We start from the raw sequence: 20,397 nt of genomic DNA on the forward strand, positions 1-20,397 counted from the left end.
TATTTTCATTTTGGATGATCTGTCCATTGGTGAAAGTGGGGTGTTAAAACCCCCTACTATGATCGTGTTACTGTTGATTTCTCCTTTTATGGCTGTTAGCATTTGCCTTATGTATTGAGATGCTCCTATGTTGAGTGCATGAATATTTACAAGTGTTATATCTTCTTCTTAGATTGATCCCTTGATCATTATGTAGTGTCCTTCTTTGTCTCTTGTAATATTCTTTATTTTAAAGTCTATTTTGTCTGCTACTCCAGCTTTCTTTTCATTTCCATTTGGATGGAATAACTTTTTCCATCCCCTTACTTTCAGTCTGTATGTGTCCCTACATCTGAAGTAGGTCTCTTATAGACAGCATATATATGGGTCTTGTTTTTGTATCCATTCAGCCAGTCTGTGTGTTTTGGTTGAAGCATTTAATCCATTTACATTTAAGGTAGTTATCAATATGTATGTTCCTAGTACCATTTTTTAAATTGTTTTGGGTTTGTTATTGTAGGTCTTTTCCTTCTCTTGTGTTTCCTACCTAGAGAAGTTCACTTAGCATTTGTTGTAAAGCTGGCTTGGTGGTGCTGAATTCTCTTAGCTTTTGCTTGTCTGTAAAGGTTTTAATTTCTCCATTGAACCTGAATGAGATCCTTGCTGGGTAGAGTAACCTTGGTTGTAGATTTTTCCCTTTCATCACTTTAAATATGTCCTGCCACTTCCTTCTGGCTTGCAGAGTTTCTGCTGAAAGGTCAGCTGTTAACCTTATGGGCATTCCCTTGTATGTTATTTGTTGCTTTTTCCCTTGCTGCTTTTACTATTTTTTCTTTGTATTTAATTTTTGATTGTTTGATTAGCATGTGTCTTGTTGTGTTTCTCCTTGGATTTATCCTGTATGCGCTTCCTGGACTTGATTGACTATTTCCTTTCCCATGTTAGGGACGTTTTCAACTATAATCTCTTCAAATATTTTCTCAGTCCCTTTCTTTTTCTCTTCTTCTTCTGGGACCCCTATAATTCGAATGTTGGTGTGTTTAATGCTGTCCTAGAGGTCTCTGAGACTGTCCTCAATTCTTTTCATTCTTTTTTCTTTATTCTGCTCTGTGGTAGTTATTTCTATTATTTTATCTTCCTGGTCACTTATCCGTTCTTCTGCCTCAGTTATTCAGCTATTGATTCCTTCTAGAGAATTTTTAATTTCATTTATTGTGTTGTTCATCATTGTTTGTTTGCTCTTTAGTTCTTCTGGGTCCTTCTTAAATGTTCCTTGTATCTTCTCCATTCTATTTCCAAGATTTTGCATCATCTTTACTATCATTACTCTGAATTCTTTTTCAGGTAGACTGCCTATTTCCTCTTCATTTGTTTGGCCTGGTGGGTTTTTGCCTTGCTCCTTCATCTGCTGTGTGTTTCTCTGTCTTCTCATTTTGCTTAACTTACTGTGTTTGGTGTCTCCTTTTCACAGGCTGTGGGTTTGTACTTCCCGTTGTATTTGTGGTCTGCCCCCAGTGTCAAAGGTTGGTTCAATGGGTTGTGTAGGCTTCCTGGTGGAGGGGACTGGTGCCTGTGTTCTGGCGGGTGAGCCTGGATCTTGTCTTTCTGGTGGGCAGAACCGCATCTGGTGGTGTGTTTTGGGGTGTCTGTGACCTTATTATGATTTTAGACAGCGTCTCTCCTGATGAGTGGCATTGTGTTCCTGTCTTGCTAGTTGTTTGGCCTAGGGTGTCCAACACTGTACCTTGTTGGTTGTTGAGTGGAACTGGGTCTTAGCATTGAGATGGAGATCTCTGGGAGAGCTTTTGCCATTTGATGTTATGTGGAACTGGGAGGTCTCTGGTGGACCAATATCCGGAATTTGGCCCTCCCACCTTGGTGCACAGGGCTGACACCCAACCAGAGCACCAAGACTCTGTCAGCCACACAGCTCAGAGGAAAAGGGAGAAAATAAGAAAGAAAGAAAGAGGAGAGTAACCAAACCCAAAACCAAATCCACCAATGATTACAAGCAGTAAAAACGATATTAAAAAAAAAAAAAAAAGGGCTTCCCTGGTGGCATAGTGGTTGAGAGTCCGCCTGCCAATGCAGGGGACGCGTTCGTTGTCCTGGTCCGGGAAGATCCCACATGCCGTGGAGCGGCTGGGCCCATGAGCCATGGCCGCTGAGCCTGCGCATCTGGAGCCTGTGCTCCACAACGGGAGAGGCCACAACAGTGAGAGGCCCACGTACCGCAAAAAAAACAAAAAACAAACAAACAAAGAAAAGCAGACAGAACCCTAGGACAAATGGTAAAAGCAAAGCTATACAGACAAAATCACACAAAGTCCACCACCTCAAGTTTGGGATGATTCGTTGTCTATTCAGTTATTCCAGAGATGCAGGCTACTTCAAGTTGATTGTGGAGATTTAATCGCTGCTCCTGAGGCTGCTGGGAGAGATTTCCCTTTCTCTTCTTTGTTTGTACAGCTCCTGTGGTTCAGCTTTGGATTTGGACCCGCCTCTGTGTGTAGGTCACCTGAGGGTGTCTGTTCACTCACACAGGACGGGGTTTAAGGAGCAGCTGCTTCGGGGACTCTGGCTCACTCAGGCCGGTGGGAGGGAGGGTATGGAGTGCGGGGCGAGCCTGCGGTGGCAGAGGCTGATGTGACGTTGCAACAGCCTGAGATGCACCGTGTGTTCTCCTAGGGAAGTTGTCCCTGGATCACGAGACCCTGGCAGTGACGGGCTGCACAGGCTCCCAGGAGGGGAGGTGTGGATAGTGACCTGTGCTTGCACACAAGCTTCTTGGTGGCACAGCAGCAGCCTTAGCATCGCATGCCCGTCTCTGGTGTCTGTGCTGATAGCTGCGGCTTGCATTCGTCTCCGGAGCTCGTTTAGGCGGTGCTCTGAATCCCTTCTCCTCACGCACCCCAAAACAATGGTCTCTTGCCTCTTAGGTAGGTCCAGACTTTTTCCCAGACTCCCTCCCGGCTAGCTGTGGTGCACTAGCCCTTTTCAGGCTGTGTTCATGCAGCCAACCCTAGTCCTCTCCCTGGGATCTGACCACTGAAGCCTGAGTCTCAGCTCCCAGCCCCCACCTGTCCCGGCAGGTGAGCAAACAAGCCTCTCAGGCTGATGAGTGCTGGTTGGCACTGGTCCTCTGTGCGGAAATCTCTCTGCGTTGCCCCCTGCACCACTGTTGCTGTGCTCTCCTCCGTGGCTCTGAAGCTTCCCTCTCCCCACCACCCCCGTCTCTGCCAGTGAAGGGGTTTCCTAGTGTGTGGAAACTTTTCCTCCTAAACAGCTCCCTCCCAGAGGTGCAGGTCCCACCCCTATTCTTTTGTCTCTGTTATTTCTTTTTTCCTTTGCCCTACCCAGGTACGTGGGAAGTTTCTTTTGGGAAGTCTGTGGTCTTCTGCCAGTGTTCAGTAGGTGTTCTCTAGCTGTTGTTCCACATAGAGATGTATTTCTGATGTATTTGTGGGGAAGAAGGTGATCTCCATGTCTTACTCCTCCACCATCTTGAAGGTCACCCACAGTTTGCTTTTTGACATCCATCTTAGCATTTTTTTTTTTTTTTTTTTTAGATCTGTCTCCTCAGGCAAGGGCAACAAAGCCAAAAATAAACCAATGGTATGACATCAAACTAAAAAGCTTTTGTAAAGTAAAGGCAAACCATCAACAAAATGAAAAGGCAACCTATTGAATGAGAGAAGATATTTGCAAATGATATATCCGATAAGGGGTTTATTTCCAAAATATATAAAGAACTCATACAACTCAATATTAAAAAATACAAACAGTTTGTAAAAAATGGGCAGAGGAGCCTAATGGACATTTTTCCAAGGAAGACATACAGATGGCCAACAGACACATGAAAATATGTTCAACATCACTAATCATCTGAGAAAAGCAAATCAAAAGAACATTAAGTTATCACCTCACACTTGTCAGAATGGCTATTATCAAAAAGATGACAAAGGGCTTCCCTGGTGGCGCAGTGGTTGAGAGTCCACCTGCCGATGCGGGGGACGTGGGTTCGTGCCCCGGTCTGGGAGGATCCCACGTGCCATGGAGCGGCTGGGCCTGTGAGCCATGGCGGCTGGGCCTGCGCGTCCAGAACCTGTGCTCCGCGACGGGGGAGGCCGCGGCAGTGAGAGGCCCGCGTACCGCAAAAAAAATAAAAGATGACAGAAAACAAGTATTGGCAAGGATGTGGAGAAAGGGGAACACTTGTGCACTGTTGGTGGGAATATAAATTTGTATAGCCACTATGAAAAGCAGTATGAAAATTCCTCAAAAAATTAAAAACAGGACTACCATATTATCCAGTAATTTTACTTCTGGGTATTTACCCAGAGGAAAAATAAAATATTAATTCAAACAGATATATGTACCCCTATGTTCATTGCAACATTATTTACAATAGCAAAGAGACGGAAGTAATGCAAGTGCTAGATTGATAGATAAATGGATAAAGCAGATGTGGTACATATATATACATACATATATATATATATATATACACATATATAATAGAATAATAGCCACAAAATGTATGAAATCGTGCCATTTACAACAACATGGATAGACCTGTAGGGTGTTTATGTATGCTAAGTGAAATAAGTCAGACAGAGAAAGACAAATACTGTATGATTTTGCTTATATGTGTAATCTAAAAAAATCTGAAAGCAATAAAGAAAACAAAGCAGAAACTGACTCATAGATACAGAGAACAAATTGGGAGGATGTGAGGAGTTGGGAGAAATAGGTGAAGGGGATTAAAAAGTACAAACTTCCAGTTATAAAACAAATAAGTCACAAAGACGTGATGTATAGCATAGGGAATATTGTCAATAATATTGAAATAACTGTGCCTAGTGACAGATGATTACTAGACTTATTGAGAGGATTAATTCATAATGCATATAAATGTCCAATCATTGTGTTATACACCTGCGACTAACAATATTGTATGTCAACTCTAAGTCAATAAAAAATATAGAGTAAAACAAACTAAAAGCAAAAAACAAAGCATCAAAATCAGGAAAGAAAACATGATTACCTTAAAATTTTATTTTATTTGTTTTTTCAAACTATCTGAATTCTGGCTGTTTCCTACCCCTTTCCAGGCATTGGTATCCCCATATGTGAAATGAGAATACAAACTTGAAGATTTTGAAGGACCCATTCAGAATTTCTGACCCTTTCTCCCTTCTTCAGGCTTCCCTGAAAACAGACAGTGGGGTAAGTCCTTCAACTAATGGTCTGAGTCTTCTCCTTGATCCCATCCCCTCACTCTTTTTTCCTTGTAATCTTCCATGATACATTCTTCCTTCATCTTCCTCTCCCCATGTACTTGCAGCTAAAAGCCCCCAGGATATAATGTATGCCTAGCTGATCTGTAGGATCCATTAGTAGAAGCCACCTCACTCTCTTCTTCATAAGCAGTAAACTTTTTTGTTGAGTTCAATTGATATGCAGACCTGGTTGAACTGTGAACTTAGAGCTTGTGCCTACCTGACTCCACACTTAACTCTTCTGAAGTTACCTTGGGATGAAGCTCATGAAACCCTGTTGCTCCATCTCTGATTAATTGAAGACTAGAAACTGAAGACCTAACATGCACATAAGATGTATGCTGCAGATGAATGGAAAACACACAGCCGATCACAGAAACCTCACAGTTTCCCAAACTTTTTAGAGTTGTTGCCATAATTAATTTGCTGTTCATTAATGAATTAATTAACATATAAAAGCAAAACTAGAGCTCTTACTGAGGTCTTCTATATCCACGTAGGTGACAGGAGCCTGATTTTTTAAATTTCAATACTAAGTCAATACTGACTAAAATCGGAGTGATGCCTGAAAATAAATAAGAATGGCTAACGTCTGAGCGAGTATAAGTGATGTCTGAATGACTGCACGTATTTTGAGGTGTCAGTAAATGTTTAACTTAGGAATCTAATCCAATCTATTTACATTATCCCTCCATTCTTGGTCTTGGAATAATTCTCTCATACTGGGTTACATACAGAAATAATGTGGTGAAATTTAGGAGCTGATGATACCACCTAGCAAGAGAGTGAAGGGGAGAGCCCTGAGAATCACCAACACTTAGCATGAGAAAGCGAGAAGGACGATCCCACTAAGTACACAAGCAAGGAATGGCCTGAGAAATAGAAGAAAACTCAGGAATATGTGGCTTCAGAGAACCAGGAGAGGAGGACCAAGAGGACAGACCAAACTTATTAGATTTGTCTAACATGTATCCATGAGTTATTTTAATGATGTGGTTGGGACAGAGCCACTTTGCAGTGAGGGGAGGATGGAGGATGGAGGATGGAGCAGAAGTGAGAGAGTCAAGCCAGAGGGTGCAGATGGCTGTTGAGAGGTCTGCCTTCTTTTACTACGTTGTGTGCTTCTCCTGAGCAGGGACCTCACTTGATTCTCCTCCACAGCCTCCACATCCAAAGCAGGCCCTGGCACAAAGTAGGTCTGAGGGCCACTTGGGAGGAAAGCTTCTTTTCCATACCTGGTGTTTCCTTCCACAGAGGAAGACATCGAAGACATCAAATATTGTAACACCCCTGACCTGTGTCTGTGCTTTTAAAAGCTTCCATTCCTTAGGAGTGGAGGGGGTTTGGGAGAAGAACCGGGTCATGTGCAGCTTAGATCCTTTCTCCTCTCTTCTCTCTCCTCTCTTCCTTCTCCTCCCCCTCTTCCTGCCCCCCTTTCCTCCCTCTCCCACCTCCTCTCTCTCTCTCTCTCTCTCTCTCTCTCTCTCTCTGTTTCTCTTCCCTTTTCTATGCTGTAAGTTTTATGGGCTGCTAGTTTGAGGAATGCAGGAGGCTACCCTGATCCAGCTCTATCTGGCAAGTAACATAGTATTTCTAGGAGAATTTATAACTTCAGCAGGTCAAACAAATTTTTGTCTTCATCTACTGAAAATAGGAAACAATCTATAACAATTTCCTAAATGCTTTTGTAAAAAGTTGATCGAGATTTCCTATACTCGAAATTTTCAAGAATGCTTTTTTGAAAAAGCATTATGGTGAAGTCTGTTATTTTGAAGTTTAATTAATGAGAATATTTGGAATGTCTCATTTTTCTCTCATGTTCATACACCCTATACTCTTTACTTTGTATGATTTAAGGGATTTATTATGGTTACACCAGTGCATGATTGTAGAGGATTTTTTCCTTTGAGAAAATTTTGAGGGGGCAAGCAGGTAGTCCACTTTGAATTTTTCCTCAAAAGATGTGAATAATTCTCTAATAGGAATTTTTCTTGAAGTTCTTAGAACATAAATTGAATTAAACAACTAAATATCAAATTCAGTTATGTTATTTTGTGTTAAAAATACTAGCACAACAAACAAGTTTTACAAATATTAACATTAGATATAATGTAATCTTCATTTTTCTGCTTTGTATTATTTAAATTTTCATACATATTTTTGGGCTCAAAAGAATATAATAATTTTTAAAGTTGTCTAACTAGTGAATTCAATATTTGTATTAGCTGTTAATCTATTTCACAATTTAACTATTGTTTTATACATAAAATTAACAGTTTTCATAGTCAGTTGATTATTGGAGCAGATCTCTCATCCAAACATAAATATGACTGTATTTCAACTGACTGATTGAACTCCAAAAATTTGAGACTTATAAGGAAACATTTTACTTCAAGTTACATCCAGAATGCTTCATATTGAAAAGTGACTGTGAAAATATAATGGACAAGTCCAAATAAGATGGACACTTTATATTAGCAAAGTTATGTTGATTAGTTTTGATGGAACCCTATGTGATCCCCAATCATGCATAAACATGATTTGTGTCTTTTCTTTTTTCTTTTTCCTTAATTATACCGGGGGTGGAGGAGGTTATCAATCTTGTTGATCTTTTCAAATAACAAAGTTTTGACTATGCTAATTTTCTCTATTGTTTGCCTATTTTCTGGTTCATCATTTTCTGCTTACTTTGGGTTTTCTTTGCACTTCTTTTTCCAGTTTTTAAGGTGGAACTTAAGGTCATTGATTTTACACCTTTTACTTTTCTATTATAAGCATTAAAAACTACATTTCTTTGTAAGTACTTCTCTAGCTCTACCCTTAAATCTTAATATTAATTAAATAAACATTAATATTTAATATGAAAGCTATATTGTTTTCCTTTCAAATTTTGCTTTTTTTCTAGATGTCTTATTGTTACTTATTCCTAATTTGATTCTATTTTGGTCAGAGAACACATGCTGTGTGATTTCAGTTCTTTTAAGTTTATTGTCACCTGTTTTTGCCCCAGAAATTTTTCTATCTTGTTGAACATACTATGTGAACTTAAAAAGAAAATGTATTCTGCAGTTGTTGGTTGCAATGTTTTATAAAGGTCAAATAGATTAAGATGGTTGACAGTGTTGTTCAGGACTTCTACCTCTTTGCTGCTTTTTAAAATTGGTTCTATCAGTTGGTGAGAGAGGGGTTTTAAAACCGCCAACTATGTAGCTTTATCTATTTCTGTTTTTAATTCTGTCCATTTTTACTTCATGTACCTTGAAACTCTCTTATTAGGTATACACACATTTATGATTGTTAGGTTTTGATATGAATGACCCTTTGTCATTATTATATCATTGTGAATATCTTATCTCCTTTGGTGCTCTTTGTCTTAAGGGTTACTGCTTCTGATATTAATGTATTATATCATGCATAAAATTCATATATAACATTATATATTAACTAACTATATAATTAAAATAATATATTATGAAATATATAACTAACAGAGCAAACAAACAGAACAAAACAAAGCAGATTTCTATAGACTTCTCAGACCTACTGAAACAGTTTATGGAGTTAGTTTTATGAATCTGTATTTAAAAAAATAAAACCTCCCTGATGATCATGATTCAACATTCAAGACAGGTATTTGATTGCTAAGGTAATTTTTTTTTTTTTTTTTTTTTTTTTTTTTTTGCGGTACGCGGGCCTCTCACTGTTGTGGCCTCTCCCGTTGCGGAGCACAGGCTCTGGATGCGCAGGCTCAGTGGCCATGGCTCACGGGCCCAGCCGCTCCATGGCATATGGGATCCTCCCGGACCGGGGCACGAACCCGTATCCCCTGCATCGGCAGGCGGACTCCCAACCACTGCGCCACCAGGGAGGCCCGCTAAGGTAAATTTTTAAAAAATTGTTGGTGAATTTAAAATATAAATCCTAAAATTTTAATTCTACAGCAGGAAAAGTTGAATAAAATAGAAAGCTTTGAGTCATTTTGAGTGAGAAAACTATGCAGCATGCAATTTAAAATAATTTATCTTTTATCTCCAAATTATCTCAGAGTTAGGAAATAAGGGTGATGCAGGTTTCCAAGCAGAGTTCTTTGGAAACATTCTATAAGCTTAACGAAAGTTCAGATTTTTTAAGAACGCTGGGTTATTTACAATAATAATGATTTGCTCAATTCTTAATCTTATATTTTGTTAATTACGTATTTATTAGTGATGTAGAATATCGCTCTTCTACATTGTAGAACATTCTATGTGACAGAAACTCTGAAGTTTCAGATGGAGATTATTGAAAACAACCTTCCTGAATTTAGTTTATTTGAGCCTAAGTTTTTTCCTAAGGTTTTCTTTCCTCTAAGATTCTCATTTAGGATTAACGGAAAGCTGTATTATTATCAATCCAGTTTGAAAATAGGAGCAGTTCTGGAAGTCAAGATTAATAAGCTTTTTATACACACAAGTGCACATTTGCATGTGTGCCCGCACACAGTCTGCTCACATTTGCAGGCCTTATAAAATGTGGACAATCTCCTCTATTAGTTTCTATGTGGGAATCTAAATAAAAGAGGGTAATTAAAAGAAGTTAGTGTAGAGTCAATGTTGAGACATCTGTGTTGTTTTCAGTTTGCTACTTTTCTGTTCACACAAGGTGCAGAGAAAGGGCCTAGAGATATCTAAAACAATAATTAGTCGCCAGAAAAGACCACAGTGTGGAAGATGCACTTCTTGAGGCAGTTGGCCTGCAGTTTCTCAGTTCCCATTCTGACTGCAATACTATGGGAGACTCAAAAGCAGGCATCCCGACATCCTTCAATCACTTAAGAAACCACAAGTGGAAGATATATAACAGTGAAACATAGTCTTGGAGCCGACCACGGTTCAAGCTCTTGAATAGGCACAGCATTTAGCAGCTTTAAAAATACTGCACTACTTCATAGCTCTTTGTTGATTTACAGAGTGGTATTTCCTTCAAATTTTTGCTCGTTAGCATCTCCTGTTTGTTTGTTTTTGTGTTTGTAGTAGCTTGGCATGATGAGAGCCTGTATCTGGTCTGTGGAACAGTTTTACTTTATGATTTTATGGATTCACAACATAAAGAACAGAGGCAACTGGCAATCGTTCATGCCAAAATAAAATACTCCCCTGAAATGTATGACCGATGCCAAAACATGTTTTTCTTTATCCACTTTTTTAGGTTCAGTTATAAACTGCACCACCTAGATGTAGGTTACAAACTGCTGGAGAGCTATAGTCACCTAAAATAACCTCATAAGTTCTAAGAACTCAGAGATGTTGCTTGAAGAGTACAGTTCTAATGAGTGTGACTTAGCAACCTAACAGGATAGAGTAGGAATTGGATTTTCCATTTCCTGAAGGCAAAATTGGCTTTTTATGTAGGCAGAGTATGAAGCTGCTTTTATGTAGAGATTTGAGAAGTACTAAAATATTTCCCCTATTACTGAAGCTGAAGTACATATTTCATCTATCTGAATATTCACAGTTATAGAAGGAAAGAATCCTGGAAGTTTTGTAATCCTACTTTCAAGTTTTAGAATCAGAAAACAGATCCAAAGAGGTCAAGTAGTTTGTCCAATCTTGACTTTTTTCCAAAAGTTTAAAAAGTTACATAAAATAAATATAACAAGGAATCTATAAAACCTGGGGCAAAAATAAAAAACATAGGAAAAATGTTAATGTGCACACTGTAGTTGACTATCTAAGTATTTTCTATGTAACCCAAAATGTCTTGGAATTTTTTTAACAGTTTATGCAAAGAGGAAAATTGAATCAGAGGATTCATAGCAATTATAAGACAAAAATAATTTATTTTTCAAAAGTACAATTAGCAGCTAATTTTAATATTCTGATCAGATAGGAATATCAGATATAGAAGTATATCACCAAAAGGAATACTTGTGATGTAATAAACTAACTCCTTTATAAATCATGGAAATATATATAACTATGAATTTCAGAGAGTGTTTCTTATAATTACCTTCAATATGGATTAATGGCTATACACCAAAGTACAAGTAAGTGAAAGCAATTCTGTTGGGGACCAGGATGATTGTAACCTGCTCTCAGTCTGGATTGAGGAAGCACAATAAGATATATGCTTAGCACAGCTGAAGATGACTTTCACTAAAATCAATAAAATATTAACAGTAATTGGCATGTTTGACAAGTTGTGACCTTCTCACATCCTGATGTAAGTCAAATGCTTCACTGAAAATGACCAGTTTTAAAATCCATTTCTAACAGTTGTGTGCTTTGTGTACCAAAAAAAAAAAAAAAAAAAATCATAGGAATTCAACTATTAGCGCAAAAAGCTCAAGAAAAAATGAAGATACAACATTTTAATTGGCCAAGAATCTAGAGATTAGATTTTATGATGAAACCAGTGAAGAATTAGACATTGAAAATCCAATATGTTCCTACATATGTTCTGAGTTTTGCACTTTGATTTAATGCCATAAGAGAGAAGCAGATGAAAACTTCCAGTAAATTTCATTTTAGAAGAATTTGAAAACTGTCTCTTAAACAGATTAGCCTACAATCAGCTCATATAGAAATCTCTAAACATAATTTTTCTTTACTCTCGGCAATATAAAACAAAGTGAAAACTCACACCACTGCATCCCTCTATTATATCCATGGCTATGTACTTTTTCTTGCTAGAAGTCATTTGTTTTTTGTTTTGTGTTTTTTGTTTGTTTGTTTTATCTTGCTTAAAGTAGCTCAGTGACCAATTCAGTGGGTACTTGATGGCCTAGAGTAGGTGCTAATGCTGTATGATGCAGTTTCTCTAACATCCCATACATAATCCATCAAGAAGTCGGTGCTGTCTCAGATGACTTCCCAAATCTGATTACTTCTCAACATTTCTATTGCTCTGGTGAAGTCAACATCATCTCTCACTTTTACTACATCAGAAGTCTCCTAACTGATCTTTCAACTGCCATACTTTTCCCCATCCCCAAGCCCCAAGGCCATTCTCCAATCAGTAGCCACACAATGTAAATCTGGGAAGTAAGAAAGTTGATCAATATAAGCATGCAGTCCATGGACTTGACATTACATTCATCCTTCTCTACTCAATGGACAAATCACTGATAAGTGAACCTAAAATTAGCAAATTTGGTGGGACAGTTAATTCTGTATCTTTATATTTCTGGCCACCCATCTGGTTATAGAAAATATTATGATTGAAAAGTAAAAATAAAACTTTTTCAACATTGGCTCATATCAGAGTTCAAGACCAACATGACCTGTATTGATTTTTATTAGGACTGAACACTTGCCAATATTGTAGTTGACTCCTGGTCTCCTTCCCGATGATCTTTCACTCCATTTTCTGAGGGAGGTTCTTGGGTCATAGAATATGTAGCCTGGCAAGTTTCTGATGCTGTTTTACTCAGCTCCAAGATTTGTAAATCACTAGGAAAGCTATGCTGCTCATTAGAATCCATCTTTAAATAACTCGTTTGTCAAAATGAAAATAGAATATCAATTACTTCTATGCATAGCTTATTTCTAATGAAGCATTTGTCAACAACCTGGCATTTACCTTAGAAAAAAATAGGATATTTGCATAACACTTAAAATTTACATGTGTGAAGATGTCAGGGTATAATAAATGTTCATTAGCTCTAACTACAGTCTTTCACAGAGATATAGAAAATTTATAAAAAAGTATTATACTTATTTATTTAGCACTTTCTAAAATGGATTATGTTACAGACTAATAAATTATCAGTAAATGATGCTATTAGTTAGCCTAAAATGCAGTTTTAAATATAGCTGTAGCTCAGTGCTGATGGGGAAGAAATCCTGAAGATCCTAGGTGTTTGTTTCAGACATTCTGCTTTCATGAGTAAGTTCCTAGGAAATGAAAGAAATCTACCAGAATGACTCCAAGAAAATCAGGATATCCCCTTGACAAAACTATGAAGTCACTGAGGTATTTACTTGGTACCTCTAACCTTTTTTACTATGTCATTTTCTCCCTTCCACGGCATTCGCTATAATTGGTTTCAGAAATTTGTGTCTTCTCCCTCTGTCTCCAGTATATTTCCTCCTATCCATCAATAAAACCCCAGAAACAACCCTCTGTTAATCTTTGCTCCTTATTTTGCAAAGTAATTAAAAGCAGAGGTTTGAAAACTAGACTGTCTGGATTCAAATCCCAGATCCACCACTTACAGTGTGCTTGTAACTTATACCATCTATGCCTGTTTCCTTGTGTGTAAAATGAGAAGATAGTAGTTTCTATGTCAAAGGTTTGTGCTCTTGTTTTAAATGAGTTAAAATATGGAAAGCACAAAAGTCTTTGCCACATAGTAGGTTCTCAATAAATATTAACTCTTTCAAGGTATTTGACCTTTATCGCTAATTACAGAAGGGATAATTTTGTTTCTTGTTAAAGAAATTTCAGACATGTATACTCAGTAGGAGTAGAGCAGGTAATCTTTTGTACTGAGACCTTTTCATATTAGTCCTAAAATCATAGGAATTAGTCAATTCTTACCCTGGAGGTCAGGCAAGCTTGCTTCAAAATTTCAAGGATTAACTGACTACTGCAGCCAAAACTGTCAAGGCCCCAGGAATTTAGAGGATGTGGCTAGAATTTTCGAGTGGGCAATGGTTTAGCAGCTATATATTTCTTTTTTTTTTTTTTTTGCAATTTTAAAAAATTAATTTATTTATTTACTTTTGGCTGCATTGGGCCTTCATTGCTGTGCGCAGGCTTTCTCTAGTTGTGGTGAGCGGGGGCTACTCTTCCTTGTCGTGTACGGGCTTCTCATTGTGGTTGGTTCTCTTGTTGTTGATGGAGCATGGGTTCTAGGCATGCGGGCTTCAGTGGTTGTGGCTCGTGGGCTTTAGAGCACAGGCTCAGTAGTTGTGGTGCATGGGCTTAGTTGCTCCGCGGCATGTGGGATCTTCCAAGATCAGGGCTCAAACCCGTGTCCCTGCATTGGCAGGCGGATTCTTAACCACTGTGCCACCAGGGAAGTCCGCAGCTATATATTTCTTATTTAGCAAATGGGATGCACTAAAGCGCCACCAGATTTCAAAGATATCCTCTTTAAGATGATTTAAGAATAAAGGAGATTGAGCTGAGAGTGAAGGTTGTTGTGATATTTCTTTTTTAAGACTTTTTCTTTTTTTTTTTACTGTGTTGAGTCTTCATTGCTGTGTGCGGGCTTTCTCTAGTTGCAGCGAGCAGGGGCAACTCTTCATTGCGGTGCGTGGGCTTCTCATGGCGGTGGTGTCTCTTGTTGAGGAGCACGGGCTCTAGGTGCATGGGCTTCAGTAGTTGTGGCATGCAGGCTCAGTAGTTGTGGCACACGGGCTTAGTTGCTCCACGGCATATGGGATCTTCCCGGACCAGGGATTGAACCCGTGTCCCCTGCATTGGCAGGTGAATTTTTAACCACTGTGCAACCAGGGAAGTCCCTTTTTTCTTTAAGACTTTTAAAGTCCTTCTAAATTGAGTCACATATATTGTCAATCTCATTCAACTGGAGTCATTAAATGATATTTTATTGTGCAATACCATGCATATTTTTCCTCCATGAGATATGGAGGAGAGCAGAAAACAATATAACAGCTTTGAGCTATATTCATCAATATGCATGGAAATTCTTTATGGAACACAATCCTATAAGCCAGGCTTCATTCTAAGCATTTTCATATTTTCTCATTTGGTCCTCACAACCAGTCTATGAAGCAGAATTAATTCTTCCAGTTTCACTGTGAAAAACTGAGATGGCAGAGGTTAAATGTCAGGACCATGGCCACCCACTCTGTCTAGTGGCAGAGCCAGGATTCACACCAGGCCTATCTATGTCTAATTAGGATCTGTGCCCTTCATTGCTGCATTTCATCATAGACAACAAACATATTTGGTAGTAATGAAAGACTTCCTCTGACAGCAGATATACAAGGTTTACCATTCTTGGGAGTTTCCCAAAGTTCTGGTATTGATTTTATGACTGGTTGGATCAGAACTGCTATATTAATGTTTGCTCAGTGCTTCAATGAAGAAATGGGTCTTCGGTTCATAGACTGCTCATTGTGTCCAGTCTATTTCACAGTGCAACACTTAAGGATCAAGAGAACAAGGAACAAGAGATTTGAAAGATGATTCGAAGTCTTTTGGAAAACTTTTCAATAAAAATGATTTCAGAAATATTTGTAAGTCTGCTGAAACCAGCATAGAAAAATTTTGGATCTTTTCATAGAGAAAGCAAAGATTCTTCACTCATTGCTTGCTTTATTTGGAGCAGTGTCCTATGTAAAAATACAAATCATAAAACCCGTTTGTTTCTGAATCTGCTGGAAGGATGGAAAATGCATAAATAATTGTAATTTTTAGTAAGTATATTTATAAGTACTTATACTAAGTATTAGAGTAATAAAACTCAGGAATTACTGAATGGAAATAAAAATAAGAGTCTTCTAGATTTCTGAGCAGTGAGGGATGTAAGCAAAATCCCGCTTCCCTATTAGGGTAATAAAGTATATAAATGCTAAGTCATTTCCCAAAAGATTAAATGGGTTAATATATGTACAACAGTTAGAAACGGGCTTTGCCTAAAGTAAAAACATCACTATTCCTATTCTACTGTATCTCTAGGAGAATAAAGGTGGAAAGATATACATATACCTGTAGTATACACATAAAGCAAATATATATATATATATATATATATATATTTCATATTGCTGAATGACTCATAAAGATTATAAAAATTTATCAGTTAACGTGGTTTGATGATAAGGGAATTCCAACATTTATTTTAAAATACTAAAAGTTTTTATATTCACTTTGAGGTTATTAATCTCATTGGTTAATTGTAAAAAAAGGTAAGTTTATTATAATTTTTGCCATGTCTACATACAGTATAACCTCAAATGATAAGAAAATGAAAATCTTACATTTTCTACTAAGCACTAGTAATAACTAATTTGGATTCCAAAAATTATAATGCACAAAGTGTGTGTTTAATAATGATATTTCTTTATCATTTGAAAGACTAACCCTATTTTATTTCCTCAGAGTATTAATATGTTTGTGGGGTCAAAACATATGGATAAAAAATTCTTACACCTGAAAAATAAATGTCTTCCTTCCTCCCTGATATCCAAATTTTACTTACCTGAAATCCAAAAGATTTGAAAGGTCAAAAATTCCTAATTTTCTCCTCCACTTTATACCTTCACAGATGAAAGAACTACGGTCTGGAGAAGTAAATTGGTAAGTTTTGGTGAAATGGTGGAGAATAGAGGTTATCAGAACTCAAGTTTCTAGCTTTCTAATGGTCTTTATGAGAAAAACAGATGGAACATACATAGTGGATTTAAAGAAGCTTCAAAATGAAGTATCTTCCAAAGTATGTCACAGGGTTAATTTAGATTTAACCTAATCCCTTCTAACTTTAAAATCTACTTTAAAAGAAAATAGATGTTCATCACACAGATCCCAAGAGATTATAAACTGTAAAATGTTTTAAATTATTAAAGAAAGATTACATTCTGTTTGGAATAACCTTAATGTTAAGCAGTATTTACTTATTTCCATTTTGTTGTACCCTTTTTCTTTTCTAAAAGGGTTTGAGATATCTTGCAATATAACGGTAAGGTTGATAAAATAGGAATAGATGAAAATCAGAAAAGAGTATAATGAAGGAAGTTCATATGTTCAATTGTATGTGTTAACATAAATCTTGTATTGGAGATTTGGCTCTGAGCTTCCAAGTGGTCAGTACAAAGCAGTTATACCACTTTTATCAAAAGGAGGAAGTTTACTGATTCTAAAATGCAAACAAACTTTCTTTGATACTGAATTCTTTTTTTTAATAAAGTGAATTTTTTAAATTTATTTATTTATTTTATTTTATTTTTGGCTGCACTGGGTCTTTGTTGCTGTGCGTGGGCTTTTCTCTAGTTGAGGTGAGCTGGGGCTACTCTTCATTGTGGTGTGCAGACTTATTGTGGTGGCTTCTCTTGCTGTGGAGCACGGGCTCTAGGTGCATGGGCTCAGTAGCTGTGGCTCACGGGCTCTAGAGCGCAGGCTCAGTAGTTGTGGCCCACGGGCTTAGTTGCTCCATGGCATGTGGGATCTCCCTGGACTAGGGCTTGAACCTGTGTCCCCTGCATTGGCAGGCGGATTCTTAACCACTGCACCACCAGGGAAGCCCTTTAATACTGAGTTCTTAAAGGAATTCCTAACATGAAGTTTTATATAAATGACTCTAAATGACATTATGGACATTGTCCTTAGAATATATTTCAATAACTACATTAGGAGATTTCAGATAGTATATAGTGTTGAATATATCTTGTTAGGCTTGAATTCTCTGAGAACGTTTAATTGAAACCCAGTTAAAATCAGAGCACCACTACCTGTTCTTTCAGAATAAGTAAGAATTTGATATATAATGCTCACATTAAAATGTCTTTAAAAAGTTTAAAAGGCTCTTTGTACAGTGGATATTTTCCCCTACTTTGAATGGTCTGATTTAAATTATGGGATTCTTTTTCTGTTTTTTAAAAAAGTTTATTGAGGTATAAGTGATATAGGAAGAACTGCATATGTTTAATATATACAATTTGATGAGTTTGGACATATGCAAACACCTGTATTACTGTTACCACCATCAAGGTAATGGACATAACCAACACCTCTCAAAGTTTCCTTGCATCCTTTGGTTTTTGTTTTGTTTTGTTTTTGTGGCAAGAACACTTAACATGAGATCTACCCTCTTAACAAACTTTGAAATGTATACCATATTGTTAACTACAGTCACCATGTTGTACAGCAGGTCTCTAGAATTTATTCATCTAGCATAACTGAAACTTTATTCCCATTGAACAAAAACGGGGAAATGGGCTTAATTCTTTACTTGTTGTTTGTGGTGATTTTAAAAGATATCTGCAAATTCCTTGACATTCATTTCATTGAGAAGTAGGACTGGCCTTAGTTACTCATTCACAACTAATAGAGTTCAGTGGAAGTGATGCTGTGTGATTTAGGAAGCCAGATCATAGAAGGTATTGGAGTTTTGGTCCTGCCCGCATGTAAGAGCTCTGAGTACACTGAGATTGCCTTGTTGTGAGGAAGCCCATGCCAAAAGGAGAGGCTGTGTGTAGGTGCTCCTGTTAGTTACCCCACCCCAAGACTCAGATATTTGAGTGAAGATACCACTAAATGACTCCTGCCCTAGACTCTCTAGTCATACATAGTAATTCAGCTGATGCCCCTGATATCATGGAGCAGAGAAAAGCCAGCCACACTGTATATTTCCCAAATCTCTGACTCACAGAATCTTTGTTGATTTAAGTAAAAATTGTTATTTTAAGTTGTTAAATTTTGGAGGAATTTTTTACACAGCAATAATAACTGGTATACTATTAAAATGAATTCTGCATTCAGCAAGGGAAATATTTGATGTGAAAATTCAAACTAAGATTTCTAAGAAAACATAAGGGGACTGGAGATTAGCTAGTTTCACTTTTGTAAATCTGACTGGTGATTTAGGAAATTTGTTAACATTTCTGAAGTAAAAGAAATGAAAACAGATGTAGAGATGGTAAAGTACTTTTTCTGAATAGAGTAGAATAAAATGATCTGATATTACAGAAGGGGTTGGTCAGATTAGGATTACAGTGCAATTTCCAGAGAGTGAAGACTCTTAATTAGACCCTGACGGATTAATAAAAGTGGTTCAGTGATCTTTCCTTTATTATTTTATATCTCTAGATCTACAGGGCTGAAGTCCACTGCATTCTTTTTAGCCATGGTGTTCTTAGTTCCATTTCATTCTATCACTCCAGTGATGCACTATGGAAGGAGCATCACTTAGGGCATTGTGATTATCCAACTATAACAGATTGTTGTACAGACCGCTTGCTGCCATCTGGTGTGCCAGTTTTCACAAATGAATCTCTTCTGGATCAACAAAAATATCTTCCCACTTGTAGCCAAAGGAAACATTTTCTTTTTCTTTTCGACTACTGACTCTACAATATGGTCTTAACTATGATTTCCATAGAGGAAACCAAGAAATGACAGAAGTTTCAGGAAATATTTCTGTGGAATCTCTATCTCCCTATCTATCTCTCATCTATCTATCAGCTATCCGCTATCTGTATCTATCTAGGTATTGATATGCAACCCGGAAGAGTTAATTAACTATGTGCAACAGGATGGTAGAGTGTCTCTTTTCTACCTGTCAGCTTTGAACACGTTCTACTGTTGGACTAAAAAAGTAAACTATTTCATGATAGCAGAGAGTCCTTCTTTCCTATGGCTCTCGTATGTAACTAAAAGCACAAAATCTCTGAAGAAAAACTGTAAGGAACTTTAGAAATAGTTTATTGCAATCTCTAGTTTTACCTTTATAAAGGAGTACTCTCCAACCTTCCCCTCTTCTCAGCCCATTCTAGAATCACATCAAATTTACACCATAGTCTGAAATTTCCAACTCCTCTTATAATTCTGATTTCTGTATGCTGTATTTGTATTAGAAATCCTCCTTTCCTTGTTCCCTTATAAAACTTCCTCCTTCAAATCCTAAGTAAAATGTCATGTCCTCTGTGAAGCCTTTTCTAACATCCAAAGTTAGTTGTCACATACACAGCACTTTGCCCCTCTTCTAAAGGACTCATAACATTGAACTGCAATTGTTTACTTACAAGTTTCCTGCAACTGAGCAACCTAACTGTAGGAAATGTGTCTTAGTTTCCTTTGTATTTGCAGTGATCAATCAATTTGGTTGTAGAAAATACTGTGTTGATAGGTGGCACTAATGTTTTAGGGTTTCGCTTTTAGCTGGGCTTTTAGAACAGCTCAGCAGTCCTTTATTCATTGCTACTTATGCTAGGATTTATTGATGCTAGGATTCTCAAGTTCCTAGGCCCTTCTGATTTCCTCCTGTCCTCTTCACTCCCAGCTGATTACTCACTGCCATCTTCCTAGGAAAAATATAGTGGAATTCACTGAATTCACTTCTTCACTCCTTATTTAGAATTCATTCCGGCTTTATTTGTTCTTTCATGCTGCTTCATTCCAAAGCCAAGTCTTTTACTTTGCACTATCTGACATTCTCACAACTACTTTCACAGATCACTCAGTCATC

This window comes from Mesoplodon mirus (assembly GCF_964341445.2).
Source record: "Mesoplodon mirus genome assembly, chromosome: 3".
In the NCBI taxonomy this organism is placed as follows: Eukaryota; Metazoa; Chordata; class Mammalia; order Artiodactyla; family Ziphiidae; genus Mesoplodon; species Mesoplodon mirus.